Raw genomic sequence first — 19,452 nt, 5'->3', positions numbered from 1 at the left:
TTGGCTTTAAGCCGTACATCTGGATCAGGCCACTGTTCTATCTGTAATCAGGCTACATGGTGATGACACTGTAGCTAGGATGAAGAAAGGCCAATATGAAACCAAAACTGATATTACACACACTGCCTAGAGGCTAATGAGAGTTGTTGGCAGACCGCTAGTCCCTTGTTTAAAATCTTTAGTAGATCTGGGGCTGTAGATCTGGTTGAAACTACTGCAAAAAGGTGAGGAGGTGGCTTCCCCTGATCCTGCACTGTTCCAGATGGTCCCTCAGGTGCCTGGGTGGTTTTTGAGGGGGAAAGGGGAAGGACAATTGGCAAAATGTCCTTTCCCATCTTCAGATTCCCAGAGCAACTCATTCATAGGTGTGGTTCACTCCACTCATGGATTTCTGGATCAAGCTCAATGAGTATTTCCATGTTTCTTAATATTTTGGACTTAAACAATGCAATTACTGTGAATGACTTTTCACAACAAAATACTTTGGCCCAAACTAAGGGTGATAATATTTAATATATAATATTAAATACATTTAATATGTAATATTTAAAATGTAGAGAAGGGGTTTGTTACCTTGAAAGCAGGTGTGCATGTATGCAGCAAATTTGTGTGCAAACCCCTTTTCCCCAACTTAAACCATGACACCTGCACTGTTCATCTTGCAGTTCTTAACAGAACCTGCCTGTCACACACTCTTTAAACTCAAACTAAGGGAGATCAGGTTATGTTTCAAAGATTGTAAGTTATAAAACAATCAAGAGAAACACAGTAAAACAATTACTATCTGCTGGTTCTGAAACTCAGACATGAAACAGGAATTATATACATGCTATCACTTCTCTCCTTCTGTTTTTCTTGGCATTCTCATCAATGCAGTTGTACAGTTATTAAGCACGATCAAAGCACCATTGCACCACTGACGTATTATTGTAATACATCAACTGAATGCTACTCTTTCCTCATGTGTCTTGGTACTACATCACCGGACTGATGGCTGACAGAAACACCAAGTACAGGTGCAGCTCTGTTCAGTGTACCTCCCTGCAGCACTGGTTTTTCAGAAATAGGGGGAGGTCACTTTAGGAGGAAGGCAGAGAGGTGGCAACAATAAAAACCCATAACCCTATATGTGGCATTGTAGCAGTAGAGATCCTAACACTCAATTTGTACCAGAGCAGAGACCCAACCTTAGTTCAAGAAACGGTGCTCTTCAACTTCACTTGCACATCACCCAACAGTCTTCTAATTCATGTGCACATACAACGATGTGTTTGTGTGCATGCACGCACACACATGCACGCACACACTTCAGCTGCATAATATTATAGGAAGTGGTGAGAATGATGTAGGGAGTGTCTACATTATTCACCATATAGGATACAGCAGTGCCTAGTGTAATGCAAACAATTGCAACAGCCTCTAAGTTCATAGGCTTTGCCAATCCTGCAGGGAGTAATCATTGACACAGGTTAGAAAAGGCGATATGCCAAATATTTTGGAGTTTCAAATTTTGGTTGAAATGATCATGTATAGTGAAGGGATCCCCACCTCCAAAAAAAAAAAAAAAGACTAACAACCAAGAGAGATGGAAACCTTCCTTTTAGCTGTGAACACCGTGGGGCTGTGGTGGAAGCAGGAGTACCTTACTCAGAATCATGAAGGCAGGCAGTTGCAAATCGGCTATGTGCTGTCCCTGGCATCTACAGTATGACCCTATGCCATGTTATCAAGGAGCTCAGCCATACTGCTATTTTAGATATGCCCCAGCATCTTGTCTCTAGGACTGCTTTGATTGATTTTCTCCACTGAACTCCAGGACTTGGATTCTATGTGGGCATCTGAGATGCAAGGGAGAATGAGATGCAAGGGAACAGAAGCTGGGAGGCCATTTTTGCCAATACCGCCTGCAGTCCACTGTGTCAATGTTTTTCATGCTGCCTTTGAAGGTCCTCCATCCTTCTGGGACAGATTTGGGAAGGAGTGCAGGGAGAAAGATTAATTAGGCGTTGTCGTGTCTACTGCTTCCACCACTGGAGCATCCCACAACTGGAACTCTGGCTCAGGGAATGTTTCTGCCACTAGCTATGATCCCAGCCAATATATTTCTCTCAGTAAAAATTCAGAGAGCAAGTTGATTTCTGTTTGAAAGCTGAGGTGTGAGAACTCTTTCTGAAGCCTCCCTCTGTGTATTGTAGTCTACACTTCAGTTTGACAGGCCACCATGAGCTTTGATGGGACAAAGTTGGGGGCATGGGGGAGAATGTAGCCAGGCAACAAATAACTTGCTTCTGAGTATCAGCTTTCTCGTAAGAACTAACCTCAGTGGGTTAAGTAACGCTTCTACTAAGATGGCCTAAAAGGATCCCACACTTTGCCAGTGTACACTACTTTCCTTTGCAGTTAGAGCACACATAATGATAACCTCATGGCTTTTGAAGTCAGGACACTTGTTACTAGCTCCAGGACAAATGAGGAGTTGCTATTGATACAGAAGTCAAATGTTTGCCAGAAACAGCAAGTGTTCCTCTTTTTTTATCCAGTACCAGTATGAACAAAAATGTAAGGGATGATCAATAGGAATAAAAATAACAGAGCTGTCTAAGTATTCCAGCTGCTGGGGACTGCAAAGCAAAGAAGTCACAGGAAGTTTTCCCTACCTCATTGGAAACCAAAAGTGAAACCAAGCACAGCCATCCCAGGAACCAGATATTTGCTGGAAAACTATGAAAAGCCAGAATACTTTAATGGATGGCCCAATTAGCATTAAAGTTTAATAGTGAACAACATGAGGCTGTGTGTGGCATTTCTTGGCCAGCTGGCTAGAATAAATTAAGGATTCGCTGGCCCTATTTTAACTTTATTTAATACTCAGCTTGGGGAACTCTGCTTTGGGGCTGATTTCATTTTCTTTTCTTTTTAAAAAATCTGAGCCACCTTTCTATCACAATGATATGTGAGGCAACTTACAGTATGCTCGAACTCAGGATGAAAGGGAGAAACGTGCTAAGAGGAAGACATGCTCGGCAAACCCTCACCATGATCAACTCCCACCCGGAAACCTATATCCCCACTTTGGAAGGACGTGTGGATTCAGAATTGGCCTCTACGGTCACTTATGGACTCACTATTAAAACCGTGTTTATGGAAGGCAATCTTACTCGGTTACGAGTGATCACCAAAGAAGAATAAAAAACAGTACAATAAAAGAAAAATCTACAAGCGGAGGGGAGACAGCACATCCTGTGATTTATTTCTATATCACTCTTTGCACAAGCTGCAGGACAGTTTGCAATGAAGTCAAATAAGACAAAATCCATGAAGTATCATGATCCTTAAAATGCAGAACAGAGCAACTCGTAACTGTTGTTCACTAAATAGGAATTTACTAATAGCAACAGCAATAGCAGCAACCAATCTATCTATTTGTTCAGGTATTAGTAACAGGTAAAAGTCTTCAGTTACACCAAAATCTGGTAAGAATAAAATGGTAACACCATCTTTCCTATAACTAAAAAAGAGATCATCTATGGATGTGAGTTCCACCAGTGTACTGCTCCTAATGGAGCCCTGCCTAAAGGATCTTAAGGTTTAACTTCCCTCAGAAGTGTCTTGCAAGCCAATCCTGGCAGACTGTGAGGTAGGTTGGGAGTCATATGAGCCTAAGCCATTTCGGAACTTAGAGGCCAAAGTCAGCACTTTCAATCACGCCTGGATGTTTAATGGCAAGCATCACAGTACTGTCACGTGCTCCTCCACCAAGCAGCAGTGGCATTCTTCATTAGCTGCAGGTTCAAAACACTTTTTAAAAGAAAGATCTATGTAGAACTATGGGAGTCACCTGATTTCCTTGTATGTTGAAAGAATACTTCATGGGAAAGCCAAAGGGCTGGGTTGATGCAGCCCTGTGACTCCCACCAGCCATGACTTCAGAATGCATCATCAGGGGCTCTATGGATGTATGTGTGTCAAGCTACTTCATACACTCGCCAAACATGCATCCAGTGTTGAGCGGCACAGCTAGCTGTGCATCCCTGCAACCTCTGCCACAATCCCCCTATAACTCATACCTACAACCCAGCATTAACTTATTTTGCACAAACTCTATTGGGATCTGTGCAACCATACAAATATTCTCCCTTTTGTGGTAGTGAAGGAAGGTAAGACATCCCCTTGAAGGATTATACCTGCCATTATTGAGGAGGGGTCAAAGTATTTAAATATATTATTTCACAAACTGGTTAGTTTGAATTGCTGGGCAGGAATCCAGAAACTCAGGTTAATTTCCCCACCAATAAAATACTTATGGGTGGCGGACAGCAATTGTTATTAAATACAATTTAAAAACTCACTTATGATGATAAACTGTTATTATTTCATTGCTTAATGAATCTATTGCTCAGCTTGAGAGCAAGGTGCTTACTTGGCTAAAAAACAAACAAAAAACTCTCTAACCAATTGATTGCCCTGGAATGAAGCATTGCATTTTGAAATGTGTCCTCATCTGTTTTGATCACTGCCAGTTTTGAAATTTAGCAACATGATCATCTCATGTTTATGCTAGTAGGTTTTGTCTCCTAAATTAAAACACACAAATGCAAACAAACACCCTTGAGATTAAAGTGATCCCCATTCTGTCTTTAATAAATTTTAAGACTCATATGATTTCTTAGCCAGAGTTCTGTGTTCCCCACCCCCGCATATCCTGTTTTCTGTAGAAGATATTATACCGGGCAGACTAAATAAGCTTATTCTTCCTCACCTGCTTATTTTTCAGCTCAAAATAGTTCTGTACAACTTGCTTTTTCATGTAGAGAATAATATAGAGAAATCCTGTACTGCCCCTCCATCCTACCCCAGTGGATGAAAAAGACCAGGAATATAGAAATTTCTTAGAGATATCAAGCAAGCTTTCTCTGTCAATTTTTGGTTTTTCTACTCCTCATTTTTCAAATATTAAGTTGTGTTCTTCACATTTCCACATCAGTTTGCATGTTTTTAAAGACCTCATGGAAATTCACCAGCATTATTGTGTCAATTTGTCCTAATATCCAAATGTCTGTGTGCAAATTTGCCAAAACTACATATTTTTGCAAAGCAATTTCCCCTAATAAAATTCATTTTTGTATGCTATTTTCACTAATGCAGGCATTCTAATGCACATTTTACCACAGTATGCACATTCTTGTACATGTTACTTGGCTGGAGAATTGCTGCATTGCAAAATTCAGAAAAGTGAAAAATTTGAAGGAGGATTGTATTTCTGTTCTTGTATTGTTTCCAAAACAATGATGTAGGGACATTCACCTCTAAATGTGAACTGGACTGAATTTCTCCCCCATTCCTGTGTCTGCTCCATGTGCAGGGAGACAACATAGAACTTAGTAACACAGTGCTTGAAATGAAGCAGGAGACTATGGCTACACGCACACCATTACGACACCCTCTAACGTTCCTCTGATGAAAATAGGAACATTCTTGCAATTGGAGACTGTGGAATAAAGGTTTGGATACTGTAGGGCAGGGTGTAGAAGCTCTGACCTGTGGGCCAACCTTGGCTTACCAGGGGGTTGCACTTTAGCCTGTGAGGCCATTTCCACCAAACCACACCACCCGTCCATCAACTGACATTCCTGGTGGTGTCAGCCAATGAGCAAGTGGACAGGGTTGAACCCCACATCTTCTGCATGATCCTGATCCAAGCATGATCTAGTTCCAATCTGAAACCTGGTTCTTATGGGTAGCAATGCTGGGTGTTTTGCCATCTCTGGCAATAAAGTTGGCCAAAGTCACCTCTTCTCTTCTCTTCTCTTCTCTTCTCTTCTCTTCTCTTCTCTTCTCTCCTCTCCTCTCCTCTCCTCTCCTCTCCTCTCCTCTCCTCTCCTCTCCTCTCCTCTCCTCTCATCTTATCTTATCTTATCTTATCTTATCTTTTCTCGTGCCCTGCGGGGCTTCCATACCACCCACCAAAGCCCTTGCCCTCTCTCTCTCTCCTGCTACTCTTCCGACCCATTTTTTCCCTTTCTCGCTCAATCCAATAGACTTTCTCTGGACTCTGTCCATATGTCTGCTTCTGCTGCTTCTGGGCACTTAAAGCTAGCAGCAGAGAACACTGTTACTTTGCCACACAAGGGCACTCCCACTCTCTTTTACTGATTCTTAAAGAGGCCATGGGCAAAATTGCTTCTAAGCTAAAAGTGCTAGCTAGCTGCAGTTTTGCCCATGGCCCCTTTAAGAGGAGCTTAAGGTAGCTTGCAATTGGGAATTTGTAACTCTGCATGAACAACTGAGAAGCCGTGATGGCTTAAAGGTTTTCATGAAGGTCCTGGCAGTCTTGTGGCAATTGAAGACTATGTTATGATCCCACTTTCAACAGTTATGGCTTCCCCCAAAGAATTCTGGGAGCTGTAGTTGAATAGAGGATTAACAGTCAATTCCTCTTCACAGGGAACACTGCGAATTGTAGCTCTGTGAGGGAAAATAGGGGCTTCCTAACAACTCTCAGCACCCTTAACAAAGAACAGCTCCCACAATTCTTTGGGGGAAGCCATGACTGTTGAAAGTGGTAACAGTGCTTTAAATGTATAGTGTTAATGTGGCTTAACTTTTTTTCAAGTGGACCTATGACCATTCCACTTCTTTTCAGACATAATTGAGTCCACGGCGGCCTAACCACGACCCCTTTCCCTTCCCATTTTCGGTACTGATATAACATCTAATTTGACCCTCGGTCTCATTTCTGGAGCTGCTAGTCTCCCCCTTGGTGTGCCTGAACCTTTTAACACAAACAGGTGGGGAGAAATTAATCAATCTCTGTCAATTTGCACAGCTTCACTCCACATGGTTCCAGTTTTCAGCCTGTCAAATTCATCTCCTTGGCAAACACGGGGAAAGTAACTGCTTTTGTGCTATATGGTTCATTGTGTTGTGCTCCATGAGCTGACTAGTTTTCGTTATGCTTTGTGGTTCCTAATTAGAGATATTTGTAGGGCTTAGGAAGGCTAGACAGAGTGAAGGTGAGATAAAGTGCTGTCCCTTTAAGTGCTAAATGACCCCTCAACCATTTCAGAAGGCTGTCTAAATGTAAAAAGAAGAGTAAATGCAGAACTAGTCTTGCCAATTCATCTGGCTTGATAAACGCTGTCATTCAACCCTCATTTCTGTCAACACTTTTATGTGAAAAATATTTATCTTTAACCTTCTTAAAAAACAAAACAAAAATCATGTAAACTGTATTCTTTCACAAGCAAAGGGGGAAGCCTCATTTCTTGAAATAATTTAGTTTCCAAATAAAGTTCAAAATGTGGTAGATGTCAGATTTCCCATGTGGGAAAGGAGTTACCATACTTTTCCATCTGTAAGATGTCCCCATGTATAAGACACCCCATATTTTGGGGGACTCAAATTTAAGAAAATGGGGGGAGATGGCATGGGGGGGTTACCCAGAGTTGCTGAGCTTTTTTTAGGGGGGGTTGCCAAAAAACGCCCACTCACATGCATCACAAAGTCAGCCTCCTGTCTGTCCCATCACCAGCAGAAGCTGCCAATCACCCGCCCAACTGCCGGAGCATCAGCCAATCAACACCACCTATTGACGCAGCAACCAATAACATGCACAATGGCTGCTGACAGCCATGGCAACAACCAATCAAATGTCCACCCTATGTACAACCCATGTATAAGACGACCCCCACTTTTTAGCATGATTTTTAAAGGAAAAAACATGGTCATACACAGAAAAGTATGGTAATTAGGCAAATATAATGGCAATCAGAACATACTACAAGCCTGCTGGATCAGGCCAGTGGCCCATCTAGTCCAGCATCACAATGGTCAACCAGCTGCCTGTGGGAAGCCTGCAAGCTGGATGTGAGCACAATAGTTATGCCTGCCTGTGTTGCCCAACAAATGGTATTCAAAGGCCATAAAGCCTCTGACAGTTGAGGTAGAACATAGCCAGTCTAGGTAGCATGTTCTCTGATTGGCTGTGTAGTTCTGGGGGAGCTTTTTTCTCTGTATGTTTGGTTGAATGTCTCACTGCTATGTACAAGATCTGAACGAAAAAAGACAAAACCTGTCTTTTCCTTTCTCTTTAAATTATGCACTGTTTTAGTTCAGTTTGATAATTAAAGTGTTATTGGAACTCTTTGATATCAACTCTGTCCATGTTATTTAAGTGACTTTACTAGCACATGGCTGGGTCAGAAAGGGCTACACTTTTCCACCCCATCCTCTGCAATCTCAATTAATGTAGACTACTCAGCACCTGTTATCAAAACAGGAAAATCCAGAGATGTAGTTGTTCTCTATGTGATTAAAGTGATACACAGTTTAACTCTGTACCTTTCCCATAGCTCTCCCCAAACCTGGGACTGTCACTAGTTATCAGTGTGTGAATGTTTTGTAATACATATTACCACTAACAAACATGTTTTTGATGTGATACAGTTTTAAGCATTTTAAAAACTATTATAGGGGAAAGGGTGCATACTTATGTGCTGGGTTTATTCCTTTAGGAAGCAAATCTCTTCCTTTTTTAGAGTGTTCATTCTCCATATTTCCTTTTTAAAGGATGGGGGGGGGGGGAATCTGTAGAAGAGGACAAGAATTAAAATGAAAAAGGATCTAGAATCATTTTGACTGAAAGGAAAGAAATATTTGTACATTATTCATCACATTCTAGGTTATTCATCAAAAGTTTCATTCTTCAGCTAAAGCATTTTCCTTATCTTAAAGCCACTGACATGAATACATATCACCCAGGTTGAAAAGATTGAATTACATTTCTCTTGCTGTGGCTAAAATTCATGGCAGCTCAAAGCCTGGGTTGGTCCCTAGGTGTGCCAAGCTAACAAATTTTATGACCTCCCCCCACACTTTCCCAGAGAACAACGCTAACAGGGTTTGTCTCTTCATTGTGCTACGGAGATGATTGAAAATGTGCTGCTATATAGCTTGATAAAAGACCTTTGCTATAAAAAAAAGAGAGTAACTTTGTCATTTGAGAGTATTACCCGTGGGATTTCAGAGCACTAGGCAGTCAGCAGTCTTTTTCTTCTGGCTCCAAACAAGTAGGCGTTTCCATAGCCGAGTCCCATGCATAAGTGAAAGAGAGTCCATTCTGATATATACCTGTGCATCTTGTGTGCATGTGTCTCTTTCTCTCTCTCTTGGCATGCTACTCCCTACCCCACCCTCTTCAGTGCATCACCATTGTTGCTCCCACAGCTCACCACATCTGGCTGTTGGGCTGGATAGAGAACCAGCACTCCCTTCATGGCACTCCCTCTTGACAGGTGAGTGGGTTTGGAAGCATGCTGAAAGTGCCCTACACATTTCCACACAGCTCATTTTCGCCCCTGCCTTGATTTGATGCAAGCCCCTGTTTAGGCAGGAATCAGCTCCACTCAGAAGCTCCCGAGTGGAGGCTATTCTTGTGGGCCTTGCTTTGGGCACCAAATCTGAAAGCCACCAAATGCAAATTCTGCTTGCAGAGGAACAATCAGGAATGCATGCTAAGGCTCTTGATTCTTCCTTTCCAGTTACAGATTAAACTGCCCCAGAGCTAATGCCATATGATATCAGGTATGGGACTTGGGGAGCGGGGAATGGCCTTACAGGCCGATGACATACATGTCTTAGTCAGAAGTAAGGCCCACTTCGTTTAGTGGGGCTTGCTATCAAGTAAGCATATATAGGATTGCAGCTTTGGTGTTGTAAACCTATTGTAAATGCTTTACTGAAAATTGTGGTGGTGCAACATTTCTTCTGGAGTCCTACGCCCAATATACTAGCATGCTTGTATACCAGGCATAGGCAAACTCGGCCCTCCAGATGTTTTGGGACTACAACTCCCATCATCCTTGACCACTGGTCTTATTAGCTAGGGATGATGGGAGCTGTAGTCCCAAAACATCTGGAGGGCTGAGTTTGCCTATGCCTGTTGTATACAATAAACAATTGTATGGCCTGTATTGCATTGTCTTCATTGGCAGAGAGATGTAAAATCTGAAGCATCATTCTATTTGTTGAAGAGCTAATGGGACAACCAAAACTCATAGTTTTATACTGTAGGCCTGAGATAACAAATTACTTGTCACTCACTCACTTTTAAAATGTCTGAATGGTGTGTGTGTGTGTGTGTGTGTGTGTGTGTGTGTGTGTGTGTGTAATCCTATACCTTACACTTACCCCACACAGAGATTAACTGATAGATGCCCAACCCAGGAAAAGGCTATAGCTCAATGGCAGAGAAGATGCAGAAGGCCTCAGGTTCAATCATTGGTATTTCCAGTTAGTGCCAGGGTAGTGGGAACTCTGCCTGAAACTCAGGAGTGTTGCTGCCAGGCTGGGTAGACAATACCAATCTGATTGGACAATGGGCTGACTCAGTATAAGGCAGATTTCTATGTTCTTGTTTGACTTCAGAACACTACACAATTTGATATGAGGCTTGGGCCAATTTCTTTCTATTTCTTTTAGTGCATTTTTCATTCAGTTACTCTGACTGTGGCTAACACAGCAAATAGGCCACATTTCTGTCCGTGGCAACCCATCCTAGTTTTCTAAAACTATAAATCTGTGTTTGCATTTTTTTTCCCTGTTAGGAGAAAAATGTGTATAAAATATTTGTGAAGTTTTTTTTCCTCCCCAGCTCCCAGAATATAAAAGTTTAAAGGATGAATATTATTATTTTTATTTCAATTTCACTTAAACCAAGTGCTATGAGGCAATTTTGCTCACATATTGCTTTTCCCAGCGGCTTCATTAATAACCCTCTGTAAGAGCTTTTGTGTCACCAGCTTAAGAGCAGCCACCTGGGTCACACATCACTCTAGCTTTCACTCAATAGTAAGAGGAATGTTTGATGATCATGGCTGAGTTGTCCATCAATCTTTAGCAACATGCAAGTGATGAGAAAACGGGCAGCTGAAATTTTTTACAAAGGCTGAGCTATGACATGTCAAGGACAACAGGCACTTGATGAAGACAAGGAGAACCTTGGAAAATGAGAATAAAGCAAAAACCCCAACAAAACATGCTGGTTTCGGCTATCTTGTCTCAAAATAAGTAAAAATGACAAATATTTTAATACTGGAAAATATTCCTCGTTTGCAAGATTTCAGATTTGTAACACATCAAACCTGTTTACTGTAAGAAGTAAAAAAAGCATAATTGCAAAAAGTTGGATTAAGTTTGAGGAGACAGACAGGGTGGTGAATTGAAATAATGAAAGCTGCATTCCTAAATTGTACTAACTCTTCTTCACATCACTAAACACTGCTAATATGAAGTAGGTAGAAGCATCTGGAGTTTCCAAGCATAGAAATAATGTACCACACCCACCTTTGGAAAGAGTTCCAGAACGATAGCCAGATACGAAAGAAGAGAGAGAGGTCCTACACCTTCAATGGTTGTGTAGAAGAGTGAATTTCAGCAGGTGTTGCTTGTCAGGTAACTAGTGGGGAGAGCCAGGTGGTGTCATTAGGGATAAACAAATCTGTCAGCTTCTCTTAGTTTCTCATTTGTCGAGTTTTCAGTTCCATTCTGCACATTTCCACACCAGTGTGTTTAAAAAAAAAACAAACCTATGAAAATTCATCAGCATTTTAGTGCAAATTTCTCCTGATATACTCCTGTCTGTATGCAATGTTTCCTAACATAACAGATTTTTGCAAAGCAAATCCCCCCCCCCAGATAATGCATTTTTGTATGTTGTGTTCACTAATATCTTTAGCCACACTGTACCCTAGCATATGCATTTTATATCTATTGCTAGGCTGGAGAACTACATTGCAAAATTCCTAGAAATGAGAATGTCAAAGAATAGTCGTATTTTGGCTCATGTATTCTTTTGGAAAAGGCAAAGCAATTCAGTTAGCTTTAAATGTGAAATTAACTGTATTTTGCGTGAGAGAGCAGCATGCAAGACACACCTGCTTAAGCTGCTGCTTCTACACAAGCATTAAAGGTACAGGAGCCCTGTTCTTTTTTTGCACCTATTCTAATCACATGGAGATGTTGGGAACAGGGCTGGCCTGCACACCTCCAGCCTTCTACACACTTTTTGCCCTTGCATGTTCAGGCTAAAGAGGGCTACAGACTGGCATGGCTGAAGAAGTAATGAATGTCTTACAAGATCAGTAACACACTTATTGATAGATGACATGAAAACAGTCATTACTGCAAGAAATTCAAATATCTGAGTCAAATATTCAAAATGTATTTCACTGGATCCTTCTGAATGAACTCTTCTAAACATTAATCATTTTCTGAACTCTTCTGAACATTAACCATTTTCACAATGGAAGTTTTTTGGCCCCAGTATTCTTGATGTAGATTTTGGATACAGCTGAGACCCGATTTGGCTTCTACTCTTAGCTTTTTAGCATTTTATATTTTCCTGCTCATTTCCTACCTACCACTCCCCCTCACCACCACCAATTTTCTATGCAAACTTCAAGATCCATCTTCAAATACCATGCACTCTTTTTTGTTTTATTTTCCTTGCAGAAGCCATAAGCATCAGACATTGGGTTGAAGTCTGATGTTCTTTTGACCATTCTACTAAAAACTCATAACTCTGGCAGCTTTATTCCATTTTCCATAAATGTGTTTTTATTGTAGACTTGAACAATTATGGCAGCCGTGTAGTGTCAGATGTATAATACAAATGGCATCTTGAGTGCCTGCATTCATTTTCTTAACAAGCTTCACATGCAGAAATTACAAATCTCCCATTAAACTGGTGTTAACACTGACAACAGTAGTTATATAAAACTTCAACAGCAGGGTTGTTACATGTGTAATAAATCAGGCTGTTTCCTCTCTCGGAAAAATCCCTGTATATATCCTCAATGGCTATGTACATAATGGTTGAGTTTGCTACTCACTACTCCCCTACACAACCAATCTAGAACAATTATCTTCACTGAATTTATTGCTGTCTTTAAGAGATGAAACATTTGAAAAGAAGCTTCATGTGATATATCTTTTGCTGGGTTGTAGGTGAGACTGAATGTTTGAATACAAAGCTAGAATGTCCAGGGAGAAGCTTATTGTTTAGCTGTCTCCCCTGGCATGATGCCTATGTACATGCCGAACATTTAAATATACAACTCTTGCAGTCTTAAATAACATCACCATTAAAACTTGCCCAGCATTATTTATTTCAGGTGCATCCTCCCACAGGTGTTACTGCAGCTGCTCCATAAGTAGCCTTCTTCTGCAGATGTTACAGAACCCATGAGAAGGTTGCCATGGAGCCAGAAGTGGTTGGTGGAGCAGGCCAGCTGCACTACCTGACCTTCCATCATCAGTGTTGCTGTGGTGTACCAAAAGGGAAAGGGGTAGGGGCAAGGTAGCAGTGGTGTTAGTTCTAGACCAAGGCATCAGAAGAGCAATTCAGCAATCCCACCAGTGAGTTTGCACCACACTGCCCATGCCACCATCTCAAACCTTCACAGTGATGCCCATGATGGGAGGTTAGGTATGCGCCACTGCTGCACAGAGCCAGCAGAATCATCTTTCTTTCTTTCCTATTAATAATTATCTAATTCAGTCTTCCCAAACTGGTCCCAATCTATCATTCAGATATTCTGGACTACAGTTTCCATCCTCACTGACCATGCTGATGGGAGCTGGAGGCCCAAAGATCTGCATGGGAGCAGTTGGGGAAAGCTTGAAATAAAATATAGAAGAGTTTCTTCTTTCCTACTCCTCCCTGCTTTGGATTTCCTAACCTTGGCTTCAGCACTAATTTATGTGGCTTATATTTACCCACGTGTAATAAAATATGTAGGTTAGTTATTTGCTGAAGCTTCACGCCAACCAATAAATAGGTTTATAGTGAACCCTCATGTACTTTGCTGTTGTCACATTTTAAGGAATAGAACTTTCTGACTATTTTTCAACAGCTTGCAAATTTTTATTGAAGCCATTTTTCATACCCTTTATCTTTGCAACTAACAGTGCAGGTTTTGTGAAAGGTTCTTAGAGGGCAGGAAATATTAGAATAATTTGTGAATCTCATTTTTAAAAGCATCCAGGAGAGGAGTGGATGGGAAGAACAACTAGCTTTCCTTTACATCAGATTGCTCCCATACTGTTTGCAATGTCAAGATGCTGCGGAACAATGATGTAAGAAATGCACTTCTTTTGATTTTTGTCAATGTCTTTCAAATGTATGTTGATCTATGACATTTGCCATACAGAGTAGATATGCATGCACCAAAAAAGGAAATTAGCATGTAAAGCAAGTGGCTACCTTTACCACTTTTAACAGCTATGGTCCCAATTGGAGAGGTGGGATTTGGCCGTTGTTTTGGGATTTCAAGCCCTGACTATATATTTATTTAAAATATGTACAGTCCATCTCTAATTAAAATAATAACAAAGTTCAGTTCAAAACAACAACTGAAAAACAATCCATGGTGCAATAAAAACAATCCAGTAAAAACAGCATATCACCATTAAAGTAGACCATTCAACTGGTATTAGACACTGTGAGTAAATAGTAAGGCATTGCACAGAACCACCCAAATCCATCTCATGGCCCCAATCTGTGGACCCCAAATCAGGCCAGTTTGCCCTCTGCCACCACTGGTGTCACCCACCCCACCCTCAAATAATTCAGGGGCAGGTCTATGGATCCTGTTGTTGGTGCCAATATAATATTAAACTGCCCACTATGTCTGCATGTGTGTAGGAATCCTATCCTTTGTCTCAAGAGGCAAAATGTCTTAGAATGGTCTTCAGTTATAACACTGGCTGTTTTAACACTTGGCTGCTGGTCTGACCCTGCACACCTCAGTTGGGGATTCCATCTGTTTTGTATTCTGTGGACTCCTTTGGATTCTTCTGAAGCAACACATTCTAGGTGAGATTTTCAATATTAACTATATATAAAGAGTTTCACACATGAGGGCCTAATAATGTGAAAGACCCTCTTCCCCTTTCTGTCTCTACTGGGAATTTAAGACAGATTGGGAGGAGATTACTCTCAATACCATGCTATTACCAGAAGCAATCTATAGACAATCTCTTTTTTCAGTCAAAAGACATCTTTTATTGAACTCCATGCTTGTTGGCTCAGAAAGTTTCTTTTTGATATCATTCATTCTCCCCCTCTCTCTCTCTGCACACATGGCTAGCTGTCCTTTTGGTACTAGTGTGCCTTTATTAAAAATGATTCCTGCATTAGTGTTTTCAGGAGAGAAAAGGACATCACAGAGGTGGGCTTAGTTTGTCCGTTCACAAAATACATTTCTCTTTTCTACAGCCACCCCACCTTTCCTTGGATATATGCTTGTGTGGACAAAATATTTGTTGGACAAATATACTGTGAACTGGGCTATCATATGGCTAAATCATCCAGGTGAAACTTCTGAAAAGCAGTGAAAGCAGAACGTAGAAACACACAGGTATTGGCAGAGGTGCCAACTTCTGGGAAAGATTGTGGGGGCCCACACAACATCACAAGGAGCCAGGGGGCTGAGCTAAATATGGTGGCAGCGTGACCCCAGTGGCCAGCAGCCCCTGTCTCTCTCCCCTCCCACACACTACACAAGGAGAAGACAGGGAAAACCAGCAACAGGAGCCACTGATCACCAAAGCTGCACTATGACCAGCATTTACCCTCCTCCATTCTCTGAACAATAGGGACGGCTCAAAAATAATTGGGCATGTGTGCAAAGTGCCTCAGCTCCTAGGATTTGGTACCTAGGGGTCTTGGTCTGATTCGGTCATGTAGTATTATTTGTGTTTGTTCAAGAAGGAACCCATGTGTAGATCAGGTGTTAAATCCTGAAGTGGGGAAATCAAAAGTAGGAGTGGCTCTTACTTCTTTTCCTGCTTCCACTGTGAAGTAAAAAATTGGTCTCACGTATTTCACTCAAAAACTTCAGGAACTCAGGAATTGACTTGTGGTTGAGCTTCACAAGTTCCATATCAGTTACAGAAGTGGAAAATACATGTGAGTTGCTCATTATTCTCCTTTGGTAATTTCTTTGCAATCTCTGAATTGGCTCTGGTAAAGCCTGTAAAATTGTTAACCTTTTACAATCATGTTTTAGTCTGAAATTTAATTAAGGCCCGATGAGACCACATTAATCCCTTTGATCTTGTGCTCATGAGTGAATGCTGGCTTTAGATAATATTGCACCTGAAGGAAAAAGTAACGTGACCCCCTCCATTATGGATTTGGTTGGTGGTACGCTAAAATGGAAAGCATCATCCCCACTGATTTTTTCCACTGCGTGAAATTAAAGTCTCATTGTATGACCAGCCCACTTATAAGTAGCTAATCTATCTCAGTAAATTTTAACTTCTCTTAATGTGCTTTTACCTTTCTGTGTGCAGAGGATTCAACAGGTATTTTTCTTTTCATTTAAAAAAAATGTTGCTAGGATGGGGAGTGAGGATTAGCTTCATATCAGCACATAAGTACATGTGTGAACCAACCTGCAGTTAGTAGCAAACTTAACATCATCAAATAATCACAGCATAGATCCTGCATTGATCCAAAGAAAGGGAGGTGAGCAGAGGAAGAGGCGCTATACAATCTGAGGAGGGCGAGTGATGTGCCAACATTGTGTAATCACAGAATACTTACTTCAGGAATGATAACTGCTTAGATTTAAGGTATTATAGCACAAACCTAGGGCAATTTCTCCATCAAACAAACTAAAGGCTGTTTTAGATTTCTTTCAGAAAGACTGCCAATCTCAGAGTATTAAGAGAGTATCAGTGGTACTGAACTTCCAAGAAAATCAGTAGGCTTTGTGCCACTTAAATACTTCAAAAAGCACAATGGGAACTATTTTTTTATCATGTGAACCACCATGAGATCTTTGGATGAAGGGCGTAATAATAATAATAATAATAATAATAATAATAGTAATAATAATAGTACTAATAATAATAATGTAGATTAGAGTGGGAAAACTTTTTAGCACAGGGAGGCAAATCTTTCTCTCCCTGTACTCCATGGGCCAACTTTCCTGGATGGACTGGGACACCAGCCTGTCAATCTGATATCATCATGATGTCAGATGACTGACAGGGTGGCAGTCCCACCCACCTGTCAAAGTGGACCTACAGGGTTGTGGGGGAGAGATCTGCAAAGCAGCACTCAGAGCAACTGAACTCTCTGCTCCAGAGTTGAGTGGAGAATTCAGTGCTGCTGTCTGCAAGGGTCTGCTTTGCCAATACATTTCAAACAGGGAATAAGCTGGTGAAGTAGCATCCAGCATGATTGAACCATCACCTCCCTGCCCATCAGCTGACACCATCCAGTTATATCAACTAATAGACAGGTAAATCTGGTTGGAGGGGAAATACCTTGAAGCCAAACTGGGCCCCGTGGTGGGCCAAGATTGGCCCACAGACTAGAGGTTCCCCATTTGTGGCATAGATTAATACCTGGAGTTAATGTCTGTCAGCATTAGTAATGTCTATTACATTTTCAGTACCATTTGGAATAATGAAATGGATTAACTAATCTGAAGTATGACTTTTACTACAAAGAGATGTTCAATAATGTTCATCCTCTTTAAGAGATGTTTTGTCTCCAGGCTAGCACTAAAGCTCTGCACAGATGAAAAAAATCTGTGTAGAATCAATGTGTATACATTGGTGGGGGTAGTGGCAGTTCCTGCCTCTGATTTCTACATGTTACTTTGCTCTTTTGCACAGAAGCTTGTTTGCTGTTTTGTGCAAGGAGGGTGATGGTGATCCATTCTCCATGTTTTTGATAATACAGTGGTACCTCGGTTTAAGAACAGCCCTGTTTACAAACTATTCGGTTTACGAACTCTGCAAAACCTGAAGTAGTGTCCTGGTTTGCGAACTTTACCTCAATCTACGAATGGAAGCCAAACAGTAGAAGGGCACCGGTGGCAGGAGGTCTCATTAGGGAAAGAATACCATGGTTTAAGAACAGTTTTGGTTTAAGAATGGATAACCGGAATGGATTAAGTTCATAAACTGAGGTACCATTGTACACAGATTTCCTTCTTCTGTGCAAGGCTTCAGCTTGAACAATATTTCAGTTGCTTTCAGTGGCATGTGCTTTTTGTGTATGCACATATTGTGGGTTAGTGTTCATAATAATTGCATGCCATTACATAGGACATAAAACACTATATTCAATAAAAAGAAAAATATTAAATACACACAGCTCAAGAATGTCTCAAATATATTCTGTAATTTTGTACAACTGTTTGGTATGTCCTCATGACCCTGCTGCATTTGTTGTAATCTGCAAACTGCATTCCAAAATCTCTTGTCCAGCTTCAGCATGGCAAAATACATGAACTCAAGCCTTAGCCTCAATAAGAATCTGATTTTATTTTGGGAATCCACATAGCTAACTTCAGCACATCTAGAACAGCCAGTTACAACCTCATAAGGCCATAACTGTGAAGAAATAAAACTGGGACTAAATTAGATACCTTAGCTGATGTACCTACTGTATCAGGTAGTCTGTGGTTGAAAGTGGCAGTCACCTTCATCAGCCTATTTTAAGCAAAGCCACTTTCAGGGTTATCCTGAGATCTAGCGGGTCCTAGATGTTTTGCTATGGGACTCCATTTTGGTATGCTTCTTCTTGATTCAAGACAGCTAGAAATGGAAAAGGGTAAGTTCAGTAGCTGCCCTAAGGCAAGGGTGATGAACATCCCTTCCAGGCAAAAACACTCAAGGAAGGCACAAAGCAGGCCTGATGCAAGCCTACTCCTAGGGGCTAAGGTCCCTTCACCTCCCTCAATAAAATATTTGAGGGGACTGCCACCCAAGTTTATGGCCATTGCCATCAAAGGAGTATGTGTGTCATGTGATGTAATCAATTCGGCAGGGCAGGGCTTACCTCTTTCTCCCCCCGAATATTTTATACAAGATGGCACCCCTGATGTGAGGTGTGTGGCTGGGCAGGGGTTGTAGCCTGTGGAGAGTCTCAAGGAACAGAAAGAGAGGCTGGAATAGCCATATTTGGCCCCCTACCCTGAACTCATCCCTTCCCTAAGACACCTCATGGTGACTTTTCTGCCTCAAAAATGGCAGCAGAGATAGACTTTCGTTCTTTACTCTTTCCAGATTATATTTTTATTCCTTCATAACGTAAGAAACTACTACAGCTTTATGCTGCAGTAACTTATCCTTAGCAGCCAGCAGCCCTTTAAAGCAGCACAGTATCATTCCGAAGGCTATAATCCTACCCTGTATAATTGCTGAACTGGACAAATTTAAAACATCCCATTCGTAATGTTTGAATATAGCTAATAGATTTGTTGCTTCCCAAAATGATGTTTTATACCCTCCAAGAAGAACCTTTCACCTACACAGTTATATGTTGTTGTTCTCCTGTAAGGACCTGTCAAATTAATAAACACCATAATCACATCGAGATCCTGGTCAATTTTATGAGGTAGAACCCTCTACGCTCCTTCATATCTCAAG

Source organism: Podarcis raffonei, chromosome 5, assembly GCF_027172205.1.
Source record: "Podarcis raffonei isolate rPodRaf1 chromosome 5, rPodRaf1.pri, whole genome shotgun sequence".
Lineage (NCBI taxonomy): Eukaryota > Metazoa > Chordata > Lepidosauria > Squamata > Lacertidae > Podarcis > Podarcis raffonei.
The sequence above is the reverse complement of the archived record's forward strand: the minus strand, read 5'-3'. Positions refer to the sequence as shown.